Here is a 16796-nt window from a genome sequence, read left to right as displayed (position 1 = left end):
TCCATGATTGGATCCTTGCTTTACCTTTGTGCATCTAGACCGGACATAGTGTTGAGTGTTGGTGTGTGTGCAAGGTATGAAGCTTCTCCTAAGGAGAGTCACATGATGGCTCTCAAAAGAATCTTTCGATATTTAGTTGATACCCCAAGATATGGTATTTGGTACTGTTATCACCAGAATTTAGCCAGAGCAGGAGATGGGCCGTGATTGAGATGGGCTTAGAGGACATGCACATAGAGTGTCTCTGAATCGGCCTCGTGCGAGAGTTTGGGCTAGATTGCCCGTGTATCTGTACATTATGGTAGATCACGTTTCAATGTAGAATTAAGAGATAGAGTTTAGTCGTACACAACTAGGTTTATTCCAAAGATAGAAAGTCTACGGACTATAAATATGTACCTAGGGTTATTGAGAAAAGAGGACGATCACGTTCACAACAAACACAATCTAGGCGCATCGCCACCCCTTGTTTCGAGGGTTTCTTCCGGGTAAGCGACATGCTGCCTAGATCGCATCTTGCGATCTAGGCAGTATCAGTTTATTCGTTGTTTCGTGTTGCTCGTGCTGAAGCCTTGTTGATGGCGAGCAATACAGTTATCGTAGATGTTTTGGGGCTAACATCAGTACTTTTCTGGTATATTTGCTTAGTTATGCTGCCCTAGAACATCTAGCTGCCTTTGCACCTATCTTAGGTGTAAGGGCAGCACCTTGCTTAATCTTTATTTAGTAGATCTGATCTGTTATGGTTGTTCCTTGTTCTCCAAGGACTAGTTTGATATCCGCATGGTTAGGCCTTGCAAACGGGTTGAACGATCCAGTAGTGCGTAAGGTATGGTTTGCTGATCATAGAGGGATTGTTCCGGGAATCGACTTTGTGTTGGTTTTTAGGCCTCTTTTAGGACTAGTTTTCTATTATATTTCGTATCTGCCAGGCTCAACTACGCGTAGGATGTTCCGATTATGCGGTGAAAACCCTAGACTGTCGTAGATCGATTTAACTTGGTATTGATAAAGCAGGATCCCCATGTTATCGTAGATCCAACGTGAACCATGGGTCAATCGGCTCTTTGAGCCGATTCACAGGGTAACCTGAGAGCCGATCGGGGCTCGTATTTAATGTTTACGTGTCTGCCATGCAGGAAACTAATAGAAGCAATCCATCACCTTCCTGACCAGGTATAGGTCAGGTGGCACGCCCTCGCAACAGCCAGGACGTGTGCCGGAGTTTTGCGGGCCGTCGCCCGAGGGACTGATACGTCTCCGACGTATCGATAATTTCTTATGTTCCATGCCACATTATTGATGATATCTACATGTTTTATACACATTATATGTCGTATTTATGTATTTTCCGGCACTAACCTATTAACGAGATGCCGAAGAGCCAGTTGCTGTTTTCTGCTATTTTTGGTTTCAGAAATCCTAGTAAATAAATATTCTCGGAATTGGACGAAATCAACGCCCAGGGTCCTATTTTTGCACGAAGCTTCTAGAAGACCGAGGGGGAAAGGAAGTGGGGCCACGAGGCGCCGACACAACAGGGCGGCGCGGCCTGGCCCCTGGCCGCGCGGCCCTGGCGTGTGGGGCCCTCGTGTGGCCCCCCGCGTTGCCCTTCCGCCTACTTAAAGCCTTCGTGACGAAACCCCCAGTACCGAGAGCCATGATACGGAAAACCTTACTGAGACGCCGCCGCCGCCAATCCCATCTCGGGGGATTCTGGAGATCACCTCCGGCACCCTGCCGGAGAGGGGATTCATCTCCCGGAGGACTCTTCACCGCCATGGTCGCCTCCGGAGTGATGAGTGAGTAGTTCACCCCTGGACTATGGGTCCATAGCAGTAGCTAGATGGTTGTCTTCTCCTCATGTGCTTCATTGTCGGATCTTGTGAGCTTCCTAACATGATCAAGATCATCTATCTGTAATTCTACATGTTGTGTTTGTCGGGATCCGATGGATAGAGAATACTATGTTATGTTGATTATCAATCTATTACCTATGTGTTGTTTATGATCTTGCATGCTCTCCGTTATTAGTAGAGGCTCTGGCCAAGTTTTTGCTCTTAACTCCAAGAGGGAGTATTTATGCTCGATAGTGGGTTCATGCCTCCATTAAATCTGGGACAGTGACAGAAAGTTCTAAGGTTGTGGATGTGCTATTGCCACTAGGGATAAAACATTGATGCTATGTCCGAGGATGTAGTTATTGATTACATTACGCACCATACTTAATGCAATTGTCTGTTGTTTTACAACTTAATACTGGAAGGGGTTCGGATGATAACCTGAAGGTGGACTTTTTAGGCATAGATGCATGCTGGATAGCGGTCTATGTACTTTGTCGTAATGCCCAATTAAATCTCACAATATTCATTATATCATGTATGTGCATTGTTATGCCCTCTCTATTTGTCAATTGCCTGACTGTAATTTGTTCACCCAACATGCTATTTATCTTATGGGAGAGACACCTCTAGTGAACTGTGGACCCCGGTCCATTCTTTTACATTAAATACAATCTACTGCAATACTTGTTCTTAACTGTTTTCTGCAAACAATCATCATCCACACTATACATCTAATCCTTTGTTACAGCAAGCCGGTGAGATTGACAACCTCACTGTTTCGTTGGGGCAAAGTACTTTGGTTGTGTTGTGCAGGTTCCACGTTGGCGCCGGAATCCCTGGTGTTACGCCGCACTACATCCCGCCGCCATCAACCTTCAACGTGCTTCTTGGCTCCTCCTGGTTCGATAAACATTGGTTTCTTTCTGAGGGAAAACTTGCTGCTGTGCGCATCATACCTTCCTCTTGGGGTTCCCAACGAACGTGTGAGTTACACGCCATCAAGCTCTTTTTCTGGCGCCGTTGCCGGGGAGATCAAGACACGCTGCAAGGGGAGTCTCCACAATCCAATCTCTTTACTTTGTTTTTGTCTTGCTTTATTTTATTAACTACTTTGTTTGCTGCATTATATCAAAACACAAAAAAAATAGTTGCTAGCTTTACTTTACTTACTGTCTTGCACTCTATATCAAAAAGACAAAAAAATTAGTTATTTGCATTTATTTTATCTAGTTTGCTTTATTTACTACTGCTAAAATGTGTAATCCTGAAGTTGAAGTTCGTTCGTTTAAACAACAAGGTGGAGAAAGTTTTAAAGATGCTTGGTATAGAATTAGTGATGCTCATCATAGGTGCACTAAGAAACACTCCACTATTATCCTACTTAGGAACTTTTATGTTGGTATATCTAGTTGGAATAGGTATGTTCTTGATACCCTTTCGGGGGGTAATTTCCTAGGTACTCCTGCTTTAGAAGCTAGTTGCATCATTGAGAGTCTAGTTGGAATACCACCTGTTAATGAAACTAAAATTGAAATCTCTCTTGAAGATGTTATGAAAAAATTGGAAACCATAGAGAAAAAATTTCCAAGTGTTGAAACTAAATTGGAAATGTTACTTGATAAAACTGATGAACTTGATAAATCCCTAGGAGGAATTGATGAAAGAATTAGTGTCCTAGGAACTTGTGTTGTCCATGATAATCAAATCAATAGGATTGGCGAACTTGAAAAAGCTATGGAAACCTTGGGTTCAACCTTTTCATCTATAAAGTTTAGAGAAAAAGCTTATGTGGGTAAGGAGCAAAAGTTTATGCATGTCTCTAAAGTGCCTAAACCCAAAAAATATTATTATAGGCCTAAAATTGACAAAGCCCTTAGTACCACTACAGATGGGGGAGCTTATGATATCGATGCTCCATCTCTTGATAACACTTGATAAACACTTTCTGCGCCTAGCTGAAAGGCGTTAAAGAAAAGCGCTTATGGGAGACAACCCATGTTTTTACTACAGTATTTTTGTTTTGAATTTGAGTCTTGGAAGTTGTTTACTACTGTAGCAACCTCTCCTTATCTTAGTTTTATGCATTGTTGTGCCAAGTAAAGTCTTTGATAGTAAGGTTCATACTAGATTTGGATTGCTGCGCAGTAACAGATTTCTTTGCTGTCACGAATTTCGACCTTCCTCTCTGTAGGTAGCTCAGAAAAATATGCCAATTTACGTGCGTGATCCTCAGATATGTACGCAACTTTCATTAAATTTGGGCATTTTCATTTGAGCAAGTCTGGTGCCATTTTAAAATTCGTCTTTACGAACTGTTCTGTTTTGACAGATTCTGCCTTTTATTTCGCATTGCCTCTTTTGCTATGTTGGATGAATTTCTTTGATCCATTAATGTCCAGTAGCTTTATGCAATGTCTAGAAGTGTTAAGAATGATTATGTCACCTCTGAACATATAAATTTTTATTATGCACTAACCCTCTAATGAGTTGTTTCGAGTTTGGTGTGGAGGAAGTTTTCAAGGATCAAGAGAGGGAAATGATGCAATATGACCAAGGAGAGTGAAAGCTCTAAGCTTGGGGATGCCCCGGTGGTTCACCCCTGCATATTTTAAGAAGACTCAAGCGTCTAAGCTTGGGGATGCCCAAGGCATCCCCTTCTTCATCGACAACATTATCAGGTTCCTCCCCTGAAACTATATTTTTATTCCATCACATCTTATGTACTTTGCTTGGAGCGTCGGTTTGTTTTTGTTTTTGTTTTTGTTTGAATAAATGGATCCTAGCATTCATTGTGTGGGAGAGAGACACGCTCCGCTGTTGCATATGGACAAATATGTCCTTAGGCTTTACTCATAGTATTCATGGCGAAGGTTGAATCTTCTTCGTTAAATTGTTATATGGTTGGAATCGGGAAATGCTACATGTAGTAATTCTAAAATATCTTGAATAATTTGATACTTGGCAATTGTTGTGCTCATGTTTAAGCTCTTGCATCATATACTTTGCACCCATTAATGAAGAAATACGAAGAGCTTGCTAAAATTTGGTTTGCATATTTGGTCTCTCTAAAGTCTAGATAATTTCTAGTATTGAGTTTTGAACAACAAGGAAGACGGTGTAGAGTCTTATAATGTTTACAATATGTCTTTTATGTGAGTTTTGCTGCACCAATTCATCCTTGTGTTTGTTTCAAATGACCTTGCTAGCCTAAACCTTATATCGAGAGGGAATACTTCTCATGCATCCAAAATCCTTGAGCCAACCACTATGCCATTTGTGTCCACCATACCTACCTACTACATGGTATTTCTCCGCCATTCCAAAGTAAATTTCTTGAGTGCTACCTTTAAAATTTCCATCATTCGCCTTTGCAATATATAGCTCATGGGACAAATAGCTTAAAAACTATTGTGGTATTGAATATGTACTTATGCACTTTATCTCTTATTAAGTTGCTTGTTGTGCGATAACCATGTTTTCTGGGGACGCCATCAACTACTCTTTGTTGAATATCATGTGAGTTGCTATGCATGTCCGTCTTGTCTGAAGTAAGGGAGATCTACCACTTTAATGGTTAGAGCATGCATATTGTTAGAGAAGAACATTGGGCCGCTAACTAAAGCCATGAATCATGGTGGAAGTTTCAGTTTTGGACATATATCCTCAATCTCATATGAGAACACTAATTGTTGCTACATGCTTATGCATTAAAGAGGAGTCCATTATCTGTTGTCTATGTTGTCCCGGTATGGATGTCTAAGTTGAGAATAATCAAAAGCGAGAAATCCAAAATGCGAGCTTTCTCCTTAGACCTTTGTACAGGCGGCATGGAGGTACCCCTTTGTGACACTTGGTTAAAACATGTGTATTGCGATGATCCCGGTAGTCCAAGCTAATTAGGACAAGGTGCGGGCACTATTAGTATACTATGCATGAGGCTTGCAACTTGTAAGATATAATTTACATGATACATATGCTTTATTACTACCGTTGACAAAATTGTTCATGTTTTCAAAATAAAAGCTCTAGCACAAATATAGCAATCGATGCTTTCCTCTTTGAAGGACCTTTCTTTTACTTTTATGTTGAGTCAGTTCACCTATTTCTCTCCACCTCAAGAAGCAAACACTTGTGTGAACTGTGCATTGATTCCTACATACTTGCATATTGAACTTGTTATATTACTCTATGTTGACAATTATCCATGAGATATACATGTTATAAGTTGAAAGCAACCGCTGAAACTTAATCTTCCTTTGTGTTGCTTCAATACCTTTACTTTGATTTATTGCTTTATGAGTTAACTCTTATGCAAGACTTATTGATGCTTGTCTTTAAGTACTATTCATGAAAAGTCTTTGCTTTATGATTCATTTGTTTACTCATGTCATTACCATTGTTTTGATCGCTGCATTCATTACATATGTTTACAATAGTATGATCAAGGTTATGATGGCATGTCACTCCAGAAATTATCTTTGTTATCGTTTACCTGACGGGACGACAGAACTAAGCTTGGGGATGCTGATACGTCTCCGACGTATCGATAATTTCTTATGTTCCATGCCACATTATTGATGATATCTACATGTTTTATACACATTATATGTCGTATTTATGCATTTTCCGGCACTAACCTATTAACGAGATGCCGAAGAGCCAGTTGCTGTTTTCTGCTGTTTTTGGTTTCAGAAATCCTAGTAAATAAATATTCTCGGAATTGGACGAAATCAACGCCGAGGGTCCTATTTTTGCACGAAGCTTCCAGAAGACCGAGGGGGAAAGGAAGTGGGGCCACGAGGCGCCGACACAACAGGGCGGCGCGGCCTGGCCCCTGGCCGCGCGGCCCTGGCGTGTGGGGCCCTCGTGTGGCCCCCCGTGTTGTCCTTCCGCCTACTTAAAGCCTTCGTGACGAAACCCCCAGTACCGAGAGCCACGATACGGAAAACCTTACTGAGATGCCGCCGCCGCCAATCCCATCTCGGGGGATTCTGGAGATCACCTCCGGCACCCTGCCGGAGAGGGGATTCATCTCCCGGAGGACTCTTCACCACCATGGTCGCCTCCGGAGTGATGAGTGAGTAGTTCACCCCTGGACTATGGGTCCATAGCAGTAGCTAGATGGTTGTCTTCTCCTCATGTGCTTCATTGTCGGATCTTGTGAGCTGCCTAACATGATCAAGATCATCTATCTGTAATTCTATATGTTGTGTTTGTCGGGATCCGATGGATAGAGAATACTATGTTATGTTGATTATCAATCTATTACCTATGTGTTGTTTATGATCTTGCATGCTCTCCGTTATTAGTAGAGGCTCTGACCAAGTTTTTGCTCTTAACTCCAAGAGGGAGTATTTATGCTCGATAGTGGGTTCATGCCTCCATTAAATCTGGGACAGTGACAGAAAGTTCTAAGGTTGTGGATGTGCTGTTGCCACTAGGGATAAAACATTGATGCTATGTCCGAGGATGTAGTTATTGATTACATTACGCACCATACTTAATGCAATTGTCTGTTGTTTTACAACTTAATACTGGAAGGGGTTCGGATGATAACCTGAAGGTGGACTTTTTAGGCATAGATGCATGCTGGATAGCGGTCTATGTACTCTGTCGTAATGCCCAATTAAATCTCACAATATTCATTATATCATGTATGTGCATTGTTATGCCCTCTCTATTTGTCAATTGCCTGATTGTAATTTGTTCACCCAACATGCTATTTATCTTATGGGAGAGACACCTCTAGTGAACTGTGGACCCCGGTCCATTCTTTTACATTAAATACAATCTACTGCAATACTTGTTCTTAACTGTTTTCTGCAAACAATCATCATCCACACTATACATCTAATCCTTTGTTACAGCAAGCCGGTGAGATTGACAACCTCACTGTTTCGTTGGGGCAAAGTACTTTGGTTGTGTTGTGCAGGTTCCACGTTGGCGCCGGAATCCCTGGTATTGCGCCGCACTACATCCCGCCGCCATCAACCTTCAACGTGCTTCTTGGCTCCTCCTGGTTCGATAAACCTTGGTTTCTTTCTGAGGGAAAACTTGCTGCTGTGTGATACGTCTCCAACGTATCCATAATTTCTGATGTTCCATGCTTGTTTTATGACAATACTTACATGTTTTGCTTGCACTTTATAATGTTTTTATGTGTTTTCCGGAACTAACCTATTAACAAGATGCCACAGTGCTAGTTCCTGTTTTCTGTTGTTTTTGGTTCCAGAAAGGCTGTTCGGGCAATATTCTCGGAATTGGACGAAATCAACGCCAAACTTCCTATTTTTCCCGGAAGCATCCAGAACACCGAAGGGGAGTCGGAGAAGAGCCAGGGGGCCACCACACAGGTGGGCCGCGCGGGCCACACCCTGGCCGCGCCGGCCTGGTGTGGGGCCACCCTGTCGCCCCTCCTGCGCCGCCTCTTCTCCTATTTAAGCCCTTTCGACCTAAAAACGCAGTACCAATTGACGAAACTCCAGAAAGACTCCAGGGGCGCCGCCACCATCACGAAACTCCATTTCGGGGGACAGAAGTCTCTGTTCCGGCACCCTGCCGGGACGGGGAAGTGCCCCCGGAAGCCATCTCCATCAACGCCATCGCCTCCATCATGCTCCGTGAGTAGTTCCTCCATGGACTACGGGTTCTAGCTGTAGCTAGTTGGTATTCTCTCCCCCATGTACTTCAATACAATGATCTCATGAGCTGCCTTAGATGATTGAGATTCATCTGATGTAATCGGTGTTGTGTTTGTCGGGATCCGATGGATTGTTACGTTATGATTGTCTATCTACAAAGTTTGTGAAGTTATTGTTGCTGCAATCTTGTTATGCTTAATGCTTGTCACTAGGGCCCGAGTGGCATGATCTTAGATTTGAGCTCTATACTTATTGCTTAGATTGTATCTACAAGTTGTATGCACATGTCTATGTCCGGAACCAAAGGCCCCAAAGTGACAGAAATTGGGACAACTGGAGGGAAAGGCTTAGATATGAGGATCACATGTTTTCACCGAGTGTTAATGCTTTGCTCCGGTGCTCTATTAAAAGGAGTACCTTAATTTTCAGTAGATTCCCTAGAGGCCCGGCTGCCACCGGCTGGTAGGACAAAAGATGTTGTACAAGTTTCTCATTGCGAGCACGTATGACTATATATGGAAAACATGCCTACATGATTAATGATCTTGATATTCTGTCTTAATGCTATTTCAATCCTATCAATTGCCCGACTGTAATTTGTTCACCCAACACTTGTTATTGGAGAGTTGCCACTAGTGTAGATAGCTGGGAACCCCGGTCCATCTTTCATCATCATATACTCGTTCTACATGTCATTGGAAGTAGTATCAACTATTTTCTGGTGCCATTGCTCTCATATTACTATTACTGCTGTTGTGTTACTGTTACTACTGCTCTCATATCACTGCTACTTTCACATCACCCCTGTTACTAGTGCTTTTCCAGGTGCAGCTGAATTGACAACTCAGTTGTTAAGGCTTATAAGTATTCTTTACCTCCCCTTGTGTCGAATCAATAAATTTGGGTTTTACTTCCCTCGAAGACTGCCGCGATCCCCTATACTTGTGGGTTATCACTGTGCGCATTATACCTTCCTCTTGGGGTTCCCAACGAACGTGTGAGTTACACGCCATCAGGGACCAGGGCCCACCAGCAGTCCTGGGAGCCTCCCGCTCTTCGTGTTGCTCGTCGCTGCTCGCCGGTGGGTTTTGGCAGGCCCGGTGGGACATTCTACAGCAACTGCGTCAACATCTGCAGTTGAGATGGCGGACAAACCAATCACGTACGAAGATCTGCCTGAAGAGCACAAGAAGAAATATGATGAGGTTAAAGCCGTCTTCGAATCCGATCTCATCGGCTCTTTTGAGAGGACCCGTCAACATGGCATTAGGTGGAGAGGGTTCTCACCCGAAGGCGTTCTCGATGAAGTAGATATGTCTGTCCCGTCAGAGGAACGCACCAGAGCTCTGCGCCAGGAAGTTAATTACATGGTGGCTCATTCTCTACACCGTCATTCTGAGAGCCTGGTGAACGCTTTCGAGCGCATTGCGGTTCGCGTGGTGCAGGAAATCATGAAGCATCAGTATTCTCCGTCAGGACCTGCCCTAGGGACTCACCAGGGAGAAATACCGTTCCAGACCAGACCGCAGCTGCCATTTGCGCTTGCAGCTCTAGAGCCACAGGGTTCACCGGCGTACGTCGTCTACAAGGTTGGAGGCGATCCTGGCGATTGCCAATTCCTATATGAGCCGCCTAAAGAAATCCCACATGGATACGTGTGCACATACGTGCCGGACTGCAATAACTTGGCGCGCACGAACCAGATTGCAGCAGCAGGGATTTCTGGAGCAGACGCCGATAAACAGGAGTGGCTAGCTAAATATGCCACCGGAACGAGTCATGAAAGCTCAGCCCCTGCAACTCATACCGTGGAACAAATCAGTACAATCTTGAGAGACCAGTTCGACATCCTGCCAAAGAGGAGAATAGCCGGCTATTACAAGCCATACCCCAACGAATATGATTTGATTCCGCTGCCACCCAAGTATCGGCTCCCTGAGTTCTCAAAGTTCAATGGATCAGAAGGGTCTAGCTCAATCGAGCACGTGAGCCGATATTTGGCACAGTTGGGCATGATTTCAGCATCAGACCCGTTACGTGTGAGGTTTTTTGCGCAATCTCTCACAGGACCAGCTTTTGGGTGGTACACCTCGTTGCCACCGGATTCAGTCCGGACGTGGAAGCAACTGGAAGAGCAGTTTCATGTTCAATATCACTCAGAAGCTACCGAGGCTGGCATTGCCGATCTGGCGCAGGTGCGGCAGAGACGTGGAGAAACGGTGTCGGAATATATTCAGCGTTTCAGGACTGTCAAGAACCGATGTTATTCGGCTCGTTTAACTGAGAAAGAAGCAGTCGATCTGGTAGTGTTGGGCCTCGCAACGCCGATCAAGGATCTGGCTTTCCAAGTGGAATACAATTCACTGGCGCACATGGTCCAGAAATTGACATTGTATGAGCAGCGTCACCCAGAATTGTACCAAGACAAGTTCAAGTGTCCGATTGGCCTGGTCGAGACAGAAGAAGTTGGGGACTCTGCAGAAGACCAGGAAGTAGCCGTAGTTGAATGGGCTCGCGGGGCAGTTCCCGTGTCCTGCAAATGGGTGAAACCACAAGGGCCTGCGAAAGGGTTTGACTTCGATGTAAGCAAAGCTGAGCAGATATTCAATTTATTGCTTAGGGAAAAACAGCTGAAGTTACCCGAAGGCCATAAAATCCCTACGGCCTTAGAAATGAACGGGAGACCGTACTGCAAGTGGCATCACTCGTTCACCCATATCACCAATGACTGCAAAGAGTTGCGTCGGCAGATCCAAACGGCGATAGAACAAGGCCGTTTGATCCTTGGTCAGTTTGCCATGAAAGTGGACACGCAACCATTTCATGGCGTCAACATGGTGGAAATCAATCACTCCACGAGGCATCAGCTAGATTTCTCATTCGATGTTAACATGGCAGGGCATGTATACCACCATGGCAAGGATAAAGAAGAAAGCAGTCACTCCCGTGGCAAGGAAAAGGAGGAGGCCGACCCACGCGACCGGCCCTGATATGATGACAAACGGTACATCACCGAGGAACAAGTGAGAGACGTGCGGTATCAACGACCGCTCTCCGCGCATCTCCTTAACAAATATCAGCGTCAGTACGACCGACGTTGGCGGTACGACAGAGATGACGATAGATATCGTCGGTCTGACGTAGACAATGGAAGATATCGTCGGTATGATAGAGACGACGAAGGATATGAGCACCGCGCTAAGGGGAAGTCAGGAGAGCAGGAAGACATGGATAGACACTGGGATTGTCCTTTCTTTAAGCACTGCTGGGATTCAGGAATGAGCCGATTGCCTACAATCGACAACTTCCCAGAGTGTAGACAGCAGAAGAAGGACACATGTGAGATTTCAGTGTTCAAGCGTCTAGGGCCTCTCCCATCTCAGAATAGACGAGCTGCGTCATCTCAAGAGGAAGATTTTGAGGAGTCAGAAGATGAAGAAGAAGATAGATACCACCGGCCAAGGTGATGCCCTGATGGACTCAATCACTCCCAAAAGCGTAGGGTTCAGCGGCTACGTAGCTTGGAGGAAGCCGAGGCGCAATACCTGCACACGTTGAGGAAAGCGCGGCCCGATATGGCCGTGAAAATTCAGAAAACTTTGGACGCGGAGATTCGTCCACAGAAGAAAGAATGGCGCCCCAAACAAGTAAAAGCCGATGCGAAGGCATCGGCTGGCACAAATATGGTGTTCATACTTCCGTCGGAGTTTTGTGCTCCAAGAACCGAAGAAGTGCCGGTAGCACAGTTTGACTGCGGCCCACGGCCAGTTGATGGCGTGTAACTCACACGTTCGTTGGGAACCCCAAGAGGAAGGTATGATGCGCACAGCAGCAAGTTTTCCCTCAGGAAGAAACCAAGGTTTACCGAACCAGGAGGAGCCAAGAAGCACGTTGAAGGTTGATGGCGGCGGGATGTAGTGCGGCGCAACACCAGGGATTCCGGCACCAACGTGGAACCTGCACAACACAACCAAAGTACTTTGCCCCAACGAAACAGTGAGGTTGTCAATCTCACCGGCTTGCTGTAACAAAGGATTAGATGTATAGTGTGGATGATGATTGTTTGCAGAAAACAGTAGAACAAGTATTGCAGTAGATTGTATTCAATGTAAAAGAATGGACCGGGGTCCACAGTTCACTAGAGGTGTCTCTCCCATAAGATAAATAGCATGTTGGGTGAACAAATTACAGTCGGGCAATTGACAAATAGAGAGGGCATGACCATGCACATACATGATATGATGAGTATTGTGAGATTTAATTGGGCATTACGACAAAGTACATAGACCGCTATCCAGCATGCATCTATGCCTAAAAAGTCCACCTTCAAAGTTATCATCCGAACCCCTTCCGTATTAAGTTGTAAACAACAGAGACAATTGCATTAAGTATGGTGCGTAATGTAATCAATAACTACATCCTCGGACATAGCATCAATGTTTTATCCCTAGTGGCAACAGACATCCACAACCTTAGAACTTTCTCACATCGTCCTGCATTTAATGGAGGCATGAACCCACTATCGAGCATAAATACTCCCTCTTGGAGTTAAGAGTAAAAACTTGGCCAGAGCCTCTACTAATAACGGAGAGCATGCAAGATCATAAACAACACATAGGTAATAGATTGATAATCAACATAGCATAGTATTCTCTATCCATCGGATCCCAACAAACACAACATATAGCATTACAGATAGATGATCTTGATCATGTTAGGCAGCTCACAAGATCCAACAATGAAGCACATGAGGAGAAGACAACCATCTAGCTACTGCTATGGACCCATAGTCCAGGGGTGAACTACTCACTCATCACTCCGGAGGCGACCATGGCGGTGAAGAGTCCTCCGGGAGATGATTCCCCTCTCCGGCAGGGTGCCGGAGGCGATCTCCTGAATCCCCCGAGATGGGATTGGCGGCAGCGGCGTCTCAGTAAGGTTTTCCGTATCGTGGCTCTCGGTACTGGGGGTTTCGCGACGGAGGCTTTAAGTAGGCGGAAGGGCAACGCGGGGGGCCACACGAGGGCCCCACACACCAGGGCCACGCGGCCAAGGGCCAGGCCACGCCGCCCTGTGGTGTCGGCGCCTCGTGGCCCCACTTCCTTTCCCCCTCGGTCTTCTGGAAGCTTCGTGCAAAAATAGGCCCCTGGGCGTTGATTTCGTCCAATTCCGAGAATATTTCCTTACTAGGATTTCTGAAACCAAAAACAGCAAAACAAAGAATCGGCTCTTCGGCATCTCGTTAATAGGTTAGTGCCGGAAAATGCATAAATACGACATATAATGTGTATAAAACATGTAGATATCATCAATAATGTGGCATGGAACATAAGAAATTATCGATACGTCGGAGACGTATCAGCATCCCCAAGCTTAGTTCCTGCTCGTCCCGAGCAGGTAAACGATAACAAAGATAATTTCTGGAGTGACATGCCATTATAACCTTGATCATACTATTGTAAGCATATGTAATGAATGCAGCGATCAAAACAATGGTAATGACATGAGTAAACAAATGAATCATAAAGCAAAGACTTTTCATGAATAGTACTTCAAGACAAGCATCAATAAGTCTTGCATAAGAGTTAACTCGTAAAGCAATAAATCAAAGTAAAGGTATTGAAGCAACACAAAAGAAGATTAAGTTTCAGCGGTTGCTTTCAACTTATAACATGTATATCTCATGGATATTGTCAATGTAAAGTAATATAACAAGTGCAATATGCAAGTATGTAGGAATCAATGCACAGTTCACACAAGTGTTTGCTTCTTGAGGTGGAGAGAGATAGGTGAACTAACTCAACATAAAAGTAAAAGAATGATCCTTCAAAGAGGAAAGCATCGATTGCTATATTTGTGCTAGAGCTTTGGTTTTGAAAACATGAAACAATTTTGTCAACGGTAGTAATAAAGCATATGTATCATGTAAATTATATCCTACAAGTTGCAAGCCTCATGCATAGTATACTAATAGTGCCCGCACCTTGTCCTAATTAGCTTGGATTACCAGGATTATCATTGCAATACACATGTTTTAACCAAGTGTCACAAAGGGGTACCTCTATGCCGCCTGTACAAAGGTCTAAGGAGAAAGCTCGCATTTGGATTTCTCGCTTTTGATTATTCTCAACTTAGACATCCATACCGGGACAACATAGACAACAGATAATGGACTCCTCTTTAATGCATAAGCATGTAGCAACAATTAATGTTCTCATATGAGATTGAGGATATATGTCCAAAACTGAAACTTCCACCATGATTCATGGCTTTAGTTAGCGGCCCAATGTTCTTCTCTAACAATATGCATGCTCTAACCATTAAATGAGTGGTAAATCTCCCTTACTTCAGACAAGACGGACATGCATAGCAACTCACATGATATTCAACAAAGAGTAGTTGATGGCGTCCCCAGGAACATGGTTATCGCACAACAAGCAACTTAATAAGAGATAAAGTGCATAAGTACATATTCAATACCACAATAGTTTTTAAGGCTATTTTGTCCCATGAGCTATATACTGCAAAGGCGAATAATGGAAATTTTAAAGGTAGCACTCAAGCAATTTACTTTGGAATGGCGGAGAAATACCATGTAGTAGGTAGGTATGGTGGGCACAAATGGCATAGTGGTTGGCTCAAGGATTTTGGATGCATGAGAAGTATTCCCTCTCGATACAAGGTTTTAGGCTAGCAAGGTTATTTGAAACAAACACAAGGATGAACGGTGCAGCAAAACTCACATAAAAGACATATTGTAAACATTATAAGACTCTACACCGTCTTCCTTGTTGTTCAAAACTCAATACTAGAAATTATCTAGACTTTAGAGAGACCAAATATGCAAACCAAATTTTAGCAAGCTCTTCGTATTTCTTCATTAATAGGTGCAAAGTATATGATGCAAGAGCTTAAACATGAGCACAACAATTGCCAAGTATCAAATTATTCAAGACATTTTAGAATTACTACATGTAGCATTTCCCAATTCCAACCATATAACAATTTAACGAAGAAGATTCAACCTTCGCCATGAATACTATGAGTAAAGCCTAAGGACATATTTGTCCATATGCAACAGCGGAGCGTGTCTCTCTCCCACACAATGAATGCTAGGATCCATTTTATTCAAACAAAAACAAAAACAACCGACGCTCCAAGCAAAGTACATAAGATGTGATGGAATAAAAATATAGTTTCAGGGGAGGAACCTGATAATGTTGTCGGTGAAGAAGGGGATGCCTTGGGCATCCCCAAGCTTAGACGCTTGAGTCTTCTTAAAATATGCAGGGGTGAACCACTGGGCATCCCCAAGCTTAGAGCTTTCACTCTCCTTGATCATATTGTATCATCTCCCTCTCTTGATCCTTGAAAACTTCCTCCACACCAAACTCAAAACAACTCATTAGAGGGTTTGTGCACAATTAAAATTTACATGTTCAGAGGTGACATAACCATTCTTAACGCTTCTGGACATTGCACAAAGCTACTGAAAGTCAATGGAATAGAAAAATCCATCAAGCATAGCAAAACAGGCAATGCGAAATAAAAGGCAGAATCTGTCAAAACAGAACAGTTCGTAAAGACGAATTTTATTGAGGCACCAGACTTGCTCAGATGAAAATGCCCAAATTGAATGAAAGTTGCGTACATATCTGAGGATCACTCACCTAAATTTGCATAATTTTCTGAGTTACCTACAGAGAATTAGGCCCAGATTCGTGACAGCAAAGAAATCTGTTTCTGTGCAGTAATCCAAATATAGTATGAACCTTACTATCAACGACTTTACTTGGCACAACAATGCACAAACTAAGATAAGGAGAGGTTGCTACAGTAGTAACAACTTCCAAGACTCAAATATAAAATAAAAGTACTGTAGTAAAAACATGGGTTGTCTCCCATAAGCGCTTTTCTTTAACGCCTTTCAGCTAGGCGCAGAAAGTGTATATCAAGTGTTATTAAGAGACGAAGTATCAACATCATAATTTGTTCTAATAATAGAATCAAAAGGTAACTTCATTCTCTTTCTAGGGAAGTGTTCCATACCTTTCTTGAGAGGAAACTGATATTTAATATTACCTTCCTTCATATCAATGGTGGCACCAACAGTTCGAAGAAAAGGTCTTCCCAATATAATGGGACAAGATGCATTGCATTCAATATCCAAGACAACAAAATCAACGGGGACAAGGTTATTGTTAACGGTAATGCAAACATTATCAACTCTCCCCAAAGGTTTCTTTGTAGAATGATCAGCAAGATTAACATCCAAATAACAATTTTTCAATGGTGGCAAGTCAAGCATATC

Source organism: Lolium perenne, chromosome 1, assembly GCF_019359855.2.
Source record: "Lolium perenne isolate Kyuss_39 chromosome 1, Kyuss_2.0, whole genome shotgun sequence".
NCBI classification, from domain to species: domain Eukaryota; kingdom Viridiplantae; phylum Streptophyta; class Magnoliopsida; order Poales; family Poaceae; genus Lolium; species Lolium perenne.
The sequence above is the reverse complement of the archived record's forward strand: the minus strand, read 5'-3'. Positions refer to the sequence as shown.